The sequence below is a fragment of the Lytechinus variegatus genome, chromosome 4 (assembly GCF_018143015.1).
Source record: "Lytechinus variegatus isolate NC3 chromosome 4, Lvar_3.0, whole genome shotgun sequence".
Taxonomy (NCBI): domain Eukaryota; kingdom Metazoa; phylum Echinodermata; class Echinoidea; order Temnopleuroida; family Toxopneustidae; genus Lytechinus; species Lytechinus variegatus.
The window spans coordinates 24,435,889-24,446,502 of NC_054743.1; the positions used below are offsets into that span (position 1 = coordinate 24,435,889).

General features: G+C 39.8%; 1 non-coding gene across 1 annotated transcript; it reads left to right on the forward strand.

The window, feature by feature from the left end:
* The first annotated feature begins 9,218 nt into the window (after window positions 1-9,218).
* On the forward strand, window positions 9,219-9,290 carry TRNAR-UCG. The gene has a single exon. It is a non-coding gene; the product is annotated as a tRNA-Arg (tRNA).
* Window positions 9,291-10,614: the final 1,324 nt, after the last annotated feature.

The following is a 10,614-nucleotide window of genomic DNA, read 5'->3' on the forward strand; positions in this document are numbered from 1 at the left end:
TATACATAGCCCTAGCTAGGTGTGGGGATGTCCCCCGATTTGTTTAATTTTCAGGTCAATTTACGCCAGTGACCCGAACTAAGCCCCCCTAATTTATATACATGAAGTGTGCACGGGACACAACCACAACCCCCCCCCCCCCTCCCCACGGTTTACTTCGTCAGAGATGTTGCCTCTACGTCTTCGTCAGGAGTTTACTACAAACCCTTGGCGAAGACGTTGTCGAAGATGTAATAAACTCCTGACGAAGACGCAAGACGTCGAAAATTTTAGTATTTTACTGCAATAATTACCTTATTTGGACCCCCCCCCTCAACCCCCCACACATTAACTTTACTTCTATTTAGCCAATACGGTGACACTGTCAACTGTGGGATATTATTATGCTGCATACATACCTGTAGATATTGCCCCCATTTTGTATGTTTTCGAATCCATACATCGCAGGTTTCACCGTAGGGACTCCATTCTGAAACAAGTTGGCAATGTGCAGGGATATCAAGGAGGAATATACCTCCTGGTTTAAGACACTGATAGATATTCTTTAAGACACTCTTCTTGTCAGAGCACCAATGAAAAGCTGTCAGGCTCAGAATTTTATCGAACTTTTCTCGCCAGTCGGTAAGAAGAGGACCAAACGTCTGCGCGTCTTCTTCAAAGTATCGTATATTGTGCCCTGAGTTTTCAATACTCGCGAACTCCACCAATCCGTGAGAGATATCTAGGCCTGAAATAAAATCAGTTTAGAATCTCTAAGGCACAAATATCAATCGCCTGGAAGGGAAAGGGGGGGGGGGGTTAATGGTTATGATTATATTCAGAGAGATTTCTAGAAGAATTTATTTTATATTATAATCCTTGTGATTATAAATTGTTAAAGATATATGACAGATTGATTCTTTCTTTTCTTTTAAAATGATCATTTTAAACTTGTTTTGCATGGCCAATAACACACAAAAGAAATTAATTACATTTTGGCAATTTTTGTCTATATATATATATATTTATGTTAGAAATGTAAAAATCAATACTCTCACTAAAAATTAGCATTCTACCAGCAGTATAAAGTGAGTAAGAGGCAAAAACATCAACAAAAACCAAATTTAGGGCAAATTCCATATGTTTATTTGCATATTCAACTACGAAAGAAATGTATATAGACAATTAATTTTTTGAATTTTTCTACTATACCGTCTTGCAGTTTACATTCGGCTCTACGCACGTGCAAAATTTCACCGCGATCGCGCAATCAGTGGCCGAGTTGTGAGGGGGGGGGGGGGGTCTATTCTGCCCCAGTACATCCTGGTCCGACATAGCCCAGTTAAAATAGGGTTAAAGGTAAATATTTGCTAAGAATTGTTTGGACGTCACATTGGTCATGCTTGCTTAGTAAGGTCAAGTTGTCATCCGTATCTTTTTCGGGATGTATCGTAACCTAGGTGTCATTTTAGATTATGGAATGTCCATGTCAAATCAAATAACCAACATTTGTAGGTCTGTAAGGTATCAGCTCCTTATTATTGGGTTCATCAGAAAATATTTGTCAAAATCTGCTACTGAAAAATTGGTTCATAAGCTCTGATTCTTCACGACTTGACTTCGGGAATGCCTTACTTTATAATTTACCCAACACCCAGTTGTCTAAACTCCAAAAGCTCCAGAACGCTGCAGCACGTGCTGCAGCGTGACCAAACTTACGTTTGGCAGTTTGGTCACCTATCTAAAAAACATGTTCATATCACATCCATTCTGAAATCTCTTCATTGGTTAAAGGTCAACGATCGCATCATCTTCAAAATCCTTCTCCTTGTATTCTATGCAATTAACGGCTCTGCTCCACAGTACAATATTAATCTAATCAGCAAATACACTCCAGTCAGGTCCCTACGTTCATCAAACTCTGGTTCCCTAGTTATTCCTAAATCCGTTAAGACATGGGGGGGGGGGGGGGTTCGGGCTTTTGCTCACGCTGGCCCTGTTCTATGGAATGATCTCCCCTGACAATCCGTGAATGCACGTCCATTGATACATTTTACGTTACCTTAAGACTCGTCTATTCAATGCCTCTTACTCTTAATTAATTGTTCCTGAATCTATTACTATTTTATTATTTGTACCTGTTCTCTTTCGTTCTTTCTTTCTTTCTTCTTTTACTGCGCCTTTGGGCACTCTGCCGAGTGGATTTGGCGCATTACAAATCACATGTATTATTATGCAACAGTCCCAGTTGCAATTCGAAATGTACACCAACACTACATTGTAACAAAGAAAAAAAATCAAAACTCCTCATTATTTTTTTTATCCAGCTGCTAATAGAGCCTACGAAATCTTCTCTTTGAACCCGTGAGATCTGACCCCAGATATGTGTTCAGACCGTGACAGAAAATGGGTCAGCCCGGGTGCTTCGATCATTGTCGATCGGCTTTGTCCGAAGCCCCTCCCCTCACCTCCGAAAATGCCCATCAGTTGTCATAATTTACCCATTTCTTTTTATAGGTAAACATGAAACAAAATATAAAAACTCGAAAAGGGGGCAGCTGATGCCCCTCGATTGGAAACGCCCATGCTTGTTATAATTACTCCATGGAACTTATACAAAAGTAAATTAACATGAAAGCAGACTAGGTATACATAAGAAACTATAAAAGCTGACGGGCTTAAGTGGTCGTGAAAAGGGCAGTTGACGCCCCTCCAAAAAGCCACTTCTGTGGAAAATATGACTGTACACCAGTGATCTACTTGAATGCAATACAGGAAATGAGCGCCATTGAAGAGGAGACAACTCTAAAATCACTGGCGTAAATCCGTGTTGATGGGTGGGGATGACTGAAATACTTTGGCATTTTTTTGCAATCATGTTTTTAGATATGCAAGGAATTGTCATTGATATGTCCACAGTGGCGTGGGGGGGGGGGGGGACACCAGCAAAATTGTTGAATCACTGAGTGAGCGCGCTCAGTTGCCAGGTATACTGACCTAATAGAGACATTTTAAGGACAATGTCATTAAAGGGATATGCATCTCACTGATCATATAATGCGAGCGCGAAGCGCGAGCTGATTTTTTTATATTTACACCTGAAAGGGACATTATAATCAAATTTGTGTAATCATGATAGGTACCTGTCTCACTAAACAGAAACAGAAACAATGCGAGTTTTCGTATATTTTGACCCCAAACAGCGAGATTTTAAGGAATACCTTTTAGGAATCCATTAAGAGTATGCATATCTCACCATAGTCATCTTGTTACGATACTGCAACAAATAACATGTAAAATTTAGGTTTAGATTTTCCTCTTTTTTATTTACAGGAAATAATTAAGCATAGTACAGAAACAAATCATAAATGATAATAGTCTTACGTCTCTTGAAATCAGTTCTGGCAATTATGGTATTCCAAATGATAGTATCCAGATAAGAGTCCAAGTTGGCTGGCGAAAATTCACAATGATGGTGATGATGAAACTGATGTTGAAGCACGATGAATAATAAGAGTCACTGTAACGAGTTGAAATGTCCGTGAAGACGATGTTGATGATGATTAACAGTCAATTTTAGCAATCCATGGGTTGAAGAGTGTTCATAAAGGTTGATGAACTCGACGAGAACTGAGAATTCCTCTCTCAAAATAACTGCAAACAGTTCATTGATGGTGTGCAAATAATTCCACGGAAGATAATTATTCCAGGTGGAAATAAACTCTGCTCTGACATAAAGTCTGGCGTGAAACTCTTAGCTCTGATCTGATGAAGTAATCTGGTATGATATGATGAAGTCCTTGTAGAAACTGCAGCTTATATATGCACATTTCAACTATTCTAGATCATTCTAGTATTCACTATTCTAGAGGCTTCTAGTATTCACTATTATCATGATTATGGAAGCTTCTGATATTGTCTTTTAAAACAACATTCTTCTTCTTCTTTCTGGAGCATTCTACATTTCTTGAATGACCTCAGTGAAATCATAGCTTGCCTTTAAATAGGCAAGGCCTGGATAACAAAAGCTTTCACAAAGACATTCTGGAATGTTCTTTATCATAAATGAATGTAATTGATCTTACAATTCTTCTTATATGTAACCATCTAATGCGAGTGCCGAATTAAGCACTTGCTGATTTTATTAGAACACATGCAACACTTTTTGTAGTCATTGCAATCATGATTATCATACCATCTCACGATTCAAATATTGCGAGCGCGAAGCGCGAGCTGAAAATTTAGATAATTGAGACCTGAAGTGGGGCATTTTGAGGACTGATTTTAGGAATTCATGAAGAGCAGACATATCTCACCAATCCATTAATGCGAACGTAATCACGGACAGGAAATGTTTCATAATTATGTACGAAGACCTTCACGGGGCAATCATTATTTGAGTCATGAAAAAGAAGCATATATGTCACTATATAAAACAATGATAACTCAAGTGCTAGGAAATATATTTGGTTTATATTGACTTGAAAACGGGATGAAAACAATGAAGACGGAGGCCCTGGGCAAATTATGTTTCATGAAGATATGATAAAAATGTTTCTTATGTAATGCAACGTAACATAATTATAATATATAATATTATATATAACATTATAGTGAATAATATTGTCTTTTTTTCCCACTACGTTTCTCTTCCTTTCTCCCTCTTTTCTTCTTTCCCCTTTCCCCGTTTTTTTTTGTCAGACGATGGGGGGGGGGGGACGTGCTCCCATCCCCGGTAGTTACGCCACTGTATGTCCATATGGCAAATACATGTACCTCTCCAATATTATTGTCTTTTTTACCCCATGATGGTTTAATGGTTTTATTATAGATTACATAAAAAAAATGACATTCCATCTTAACCCCTTCCCGAAGACCCCAACATTGATGAATGGGAAGAAACGGGGGTTTCTCTTCAATGTTATAATAAGGACATAAGTATTTCGTTTGGAAATGGTGAACTGGCTCTTTATTTGTATCGTATGATTCAATAATATTGTTTTATTTGTTAAGCGGTATTTCAGGAAGAATTTTCACCAATAAAACAATTATCTCTTTGATTTTTTCATTTCTTTCTTAAAAGTGTGTGTGTGTGTGGGGGGGGATAATTGTACAGGCCATCCCCCTCCTCGAAAAGTGTAGGGGGGATATATCCCCCATCCCCCGTTATTTACGCCAGTGTCTAAAATCCTGTCAAGAAATTATAGCATGAATTCCTATTTTAATTCATATAACCTTGCTTGACGTTCAGATACTCGTACAATACTCATACAATATGCTCACACAATCATTTGTTGTCGCCATAATTTCATAATAATTAATAAAGGATAACGCCTTCCATTGGTCGGTTAAATTCAAATGGAAATGTCTTTGGGTCGCAGTTCTAGACGGAAACTGTTTTTTCATCTCCATGTATAACACCCTTAGGGTGTGTAATTTCCCGGTGGGGGGGGGGGGGCACTCGACCAAAAATGTGGTAGGGGAGTGCCGCGGGCTAGACAAAAAACGGGGGGCTTGGAGCGGGCTTATTGTAAAAAGAGGGTCCTCGGAATGGGCTTCGGAACTAAATGTTTGTGAAAACGGGGGTCCTTGGAACGGATCGCCAGCGTGTATGTGCGTATATATGTATCCCTATGGAACGGGCATGCGTGCATGATGCAGCTAGCGCGACCTCCGCCGGGTGCGCTCGCGCAGAGACGATGGTCGGACAGCGTTCTTTGGCCGCTCATTGTAGCAGATCAATGCGTCCAGAACGGCGTAACGAAAAATATGCGGAGCTAGCTTTGGAACGGATTTCTCTCTTCTTTTTTTGCTATGCCTTGGAGCGGCTTTTTTTGTTCTTTTTCTCAATAAGACAAAAATGCTATGCCTTGGAACACTGAAATTTGAGTGTAAAAATGGGGGTCCCCTCCGCGGCACATACCCACTATGCATTATATACTGAGTGCCCCCCCGGGTAATTTCAATTGAATGCTAAAGAAACTGAATAACACACGACTTCAGCTTCAAAAGAATCATAGGAGTACCAGTCACTATACTACTGACGAAATTTTCTCACAGACTCGATACCAGTGTCTGCTCAGATTGAACTGGACAGACTCACTACTCCTTGGGCTAGTTATGATAGATCGCTGCCGGTTTTAGTTCAGAATCTTCCTTCATGCCTCAGAGAAATCAACCCCGACCATCCGAATATTTGCCGATACCCTGACTGAATATCATCTACCTCCACTTGAGGATTTAATTATGGATCCATAACAATACAAAAGAACAGTGGTAACGCACCATTAATGTAGCAGGGAGGAGAAATGTCTTTCAGTCTGGGTAGGTCATCTACCTACCATGCTACCTACGGATGTCAAGAACTCTACCCTCCTTTAGAAATTAAGGCCTTGACAGTGAGAGCACAGCTTCTTTCTTCCACCTACCCTTTCTTCAAACCAGACTGACTGCAGACTGAACAAGATCGCAAATACCTCCGACTCAACTTGCCAGCATTGTCATAGTGCCGATGAAATAGTTGAACACTTTATTGCCACAAGACTCCTTTCCAACCCAATTCGGTTAGAGTAATACTTTCTTACTCAATGAATCTCTGAAAGACTACCCAGATGTGATCTCATCTTATAACTCAGAAAATCCTACACTTTTCACTCGTGCTGTGCTTCTTCCTTTTGTGTCTGATCCACCTATCAAGGACTGCCTGCCCCTTAAGACCGTATTTTTTTTTTAATCTATAAACTGCATGCGTCGATTGAATCATACATGCTATGAACCTGCATAAAGCCACATATGCAATGATTATCGATTTGTCCTAGCTGTCTAATCCCCTGGATGATTATTAACATTGCCATGGCTGCCTTCTTTGGGCTGATCTCCGAAAGCAATGGAGGGAGAAACACAGGAAGAAGATAATGGGGACAAGACTGGTCCAGGAAAGGGACCTGTGTTGTTATACATGAGTGAGCCTAGTTCGAGTAAAAGATATCCTACTTTCAAGAGCGATATTTTCACATTTTAGAGACTTTAAATCGTATTACGAAGTATGGTAGGATATGACAGGGAATGACGCTTTGCTTAACCCTCGCAGAGCCGCGCATAGTCCAAAAAAAAACAAAGAAACAAAGCAAAATTTCAATACCTCATAATGAAATGTCTTAATTACTCACCAGAAACTGAGTTTACAAGAGGAGACAACATTTTGCAAAGCCTTCCAGAACCACAGCCAACATCGAGTACGTCGTCGTTTTCACTGAAATCGATCAATTTCAAAGCTTCATCACGAAGTCGACTCTGTATACAAACGGAACTTATCAAATCATATTCCCGTGCTAGTTCTACTGTGTCAGTATTCATCTTGCCTTGCTTTGAATGTCCGAAATAAGTTGAGAAGATCAGTGCAGAAAATTGAGCAAAGCTTTAAATCATCTTTGCATTAAATACATATAGGCCTACTAGTACTGGCAGTGGCGGACCATGACCCGAGGAGACAAAGCATTGGAGGGTCACTTGCATTAAATTGAACAATGCTGTGCCCCTCGAATGCTTTGTCTCTTCCGGTCAAGGTCCGCCACTGCCTACTGGTCACTTGCCATCGCTATAATTCCAAAGGTCTTATTAAAAAAGATTAAGCCTTTGAACTCGCGTAGCAGGATGTCCAGACTTGGACATTCGAATGAGGAACCTATTAAAGAAGGCCATGGATCGAAATTCACACGGTTTTCTTAGTAGGATGCCACCGTGCCTGGCCGTCTGCTTTGTCTGTTTGGCCAATATTTCCGGGGAAGGGGGGCGTGACCAAATTATTTCCAAACACCACCTAAACTAGTTTTTTATGTGTGAAATGTAATCCCCTAAACAAGTTTTTCGCGGGCTTCATGTACACATTTTGGCCCCTAAACAAGTTATCGACAAAATCCCCTAAACAAGTTTTTTTAAATATTCATCATGGGTACTTCATCCCCGCCATTGCAGTTAGGGTTAAAATACCTGCACAATCGTGAAAAACCCGAACACTCTTCAGAAACGTGGAGGAAAAAGTCCAGGGGACAAAGCTTAGGAGGAAAAAGCATACCTAAACACGTGCGTATGGATAGTCTTTACAAAAAAAAATCTTTGAAAAACCATAACCTAAATACGTTTGACCCCGCGACTAACAATTGACCAGTCTTTTAAAACCAGCTTAAAAAAACCAGGTGTTTTTTTATACCCAACAAGTGCACGCGCGGCCCACGTCCAAAACTAAAAAAAAAATAAAAAAGTGGCACCCACCCTTTAAACCCGTGTGTGTACAGAACGAGCACTTTTAGAAACGTACGTCGACATAGACGACTGATACTAGATGACGTCACCTTTTGGCCTGCCACATGTGCCTCAGGTCCTCACACACGTCCACTATCAGAATCGAGAACCTCGCCACATTCATTTTGCGGTTCTCCTAAATCACAGTCGACGTGCAGGTGACGTGAGTGACGTCATTTCAACCGCTCAAGCTCAGCATGAAGATCAACCTTTCCCTTTCAAAACACAGTTTTCAGTGACTTTTCACACAATTAATGTAGGTTGTACGACGCATTATATGTTTATCATATTTTAAATTGCTTTCTGATCTCCAAATATATATCGATATTATATCCTAACTCGCGTAAAAAGGAATCAAAGCAAGTGAAAGGGCATGTGTGCATATGTTGCACCCTCGCATCACCCGACCGGGTCGCCAGGCGATGGTACTCCAGGGAAGGGTTTCATCAATATTTTCATCCGACAAGTTGTCAGATCTGACATCTTTCCATGATTTTGATTGGCTGAGAGGCACCGTTCCTATGATAACTGTCGGATAAAATGGGACTTGTCGGATAAAACGTCCGACAAGTCCTTTCATGAAATGCCCCCCCCCCCCCCGATCTTCCGGGTCGGGCAGCGTGATGTCATGACCCACCGGTTATCGCGCTGTTTCACTATGGAAGCAGGAGACCGTCAAAAACACGGATATACGTCGTGTCGTAATTCAATTTACTACACGACGTAAATAATTACGTCATGTAGCAATTCAAATTACTACACGACGTAAATAATTGCGTCGTGTAGTAATTCGAATTACTACACTGCGTAGGCCTAATTATTTACGTCGTGTAGTAATTTGAATTTCACCCGACAAAGGAAATTATATAATTGGTATAGTGTCGAAAATCTGTCTATCTGACGGTCAATCGGATTGGGTTCGGCCTAGCCACTAACCCGTCTCTGTGGTCTAGTGGTTAAGGCACCGGCGTTCGAAGCTGGGGGCCCGGGTTCGATTCCCGGCAGAGACATTTTTTCGGCATCACCAATTTTCCCAAAGGGTAGATAGCTCTGGGGAACCTTGATTTAAGCTACGCCTACCATTGTTCTCTTCATCCATTTCTTTACAATATTTAAATAAAAAGAGTTGCCAAAGCTGTTGTACATGTATAACTTTACACACACACACACACACCCTCTCTCTCTCTCACACACACACACACACACACACACACATATATATATGTATATATATATATATATATATATATATATATATATATATATATATATATATATATGTTGGCGAAGAAGCTTAAAAAAGCATTGAAGCTAGAGACGTAGCCTGGATATCTTCAATTTTTATTAGTACAAGCTTTCGGCCATTTAGTTCGGCCTTCTTCAGGTATCTGAAGATGTAAAAGACATAATGGTTTTACATGTAACATGCATAATATAATTGGATTAATTTACTAAATATAGGTATATCTTAAAAGAAGATGTTTTACATCGGTAATGTTTAATTAGGATTATCCAATAGCTATTAGAATCAATTAAGTTTACGCAGATTTTTATTACAAACATTTTTTTGAAAGTATGTAGACATATTGGGTTATGTGTGCAGTATAATACATACTTATATCTCAAAATGTATGATAATACATATATCTTAAAATGTATAATAATACGTATATCTCAAAATAATACATATATCTCAAAAGAAGTTGCATTGCATTGGTAATGCTTAATTAAGATTATCCAAAAGCTATTAAAATAGATTAACTTTGCACAGATTTTTATTACAAATATTTAAGGAAAGGGGAAACGGAAATGGGTCGTGGGGTTAGAGTCAATCAGGAGTAGGTGGGGGGGGGGGGGGGACTTTGGGTGGTCAGTGATCTATTGTTCGGCATTGATACCATGTGGTTGTAATGTTTTTAGTTTTGATATTCAAAATGACTCTCGGTGTAGTATTGCTTCACGTGACCTACTTCTGATTGACTCGAGATCCCGGTAGTATATATATATATATTAATCATATTCAAGATATAACCATAAGCCTACAAGGAGGAATAGGGGCCTGGGAATAAAAATAAACAGAAATGAGGGATCTGTACGCGTGAATCAGATAAAGAAACTGGGGATTTCATTCTTTGGTAGCCATTATGGTCATGTGTTCAATCCTCCCCGCTGCACCTTGGTAAACATTATCAGACCTCTTTGGGGTGACGTCACACAACCATTTGTACACGTCATCGATGAAGTCATTTTGGTGTTCCACAGGGATGTATTTTATCCGGTAAAAAAAGCACCTTAATTGACCTGCATAAAAATGGAGATAAGAGCGATGACAGT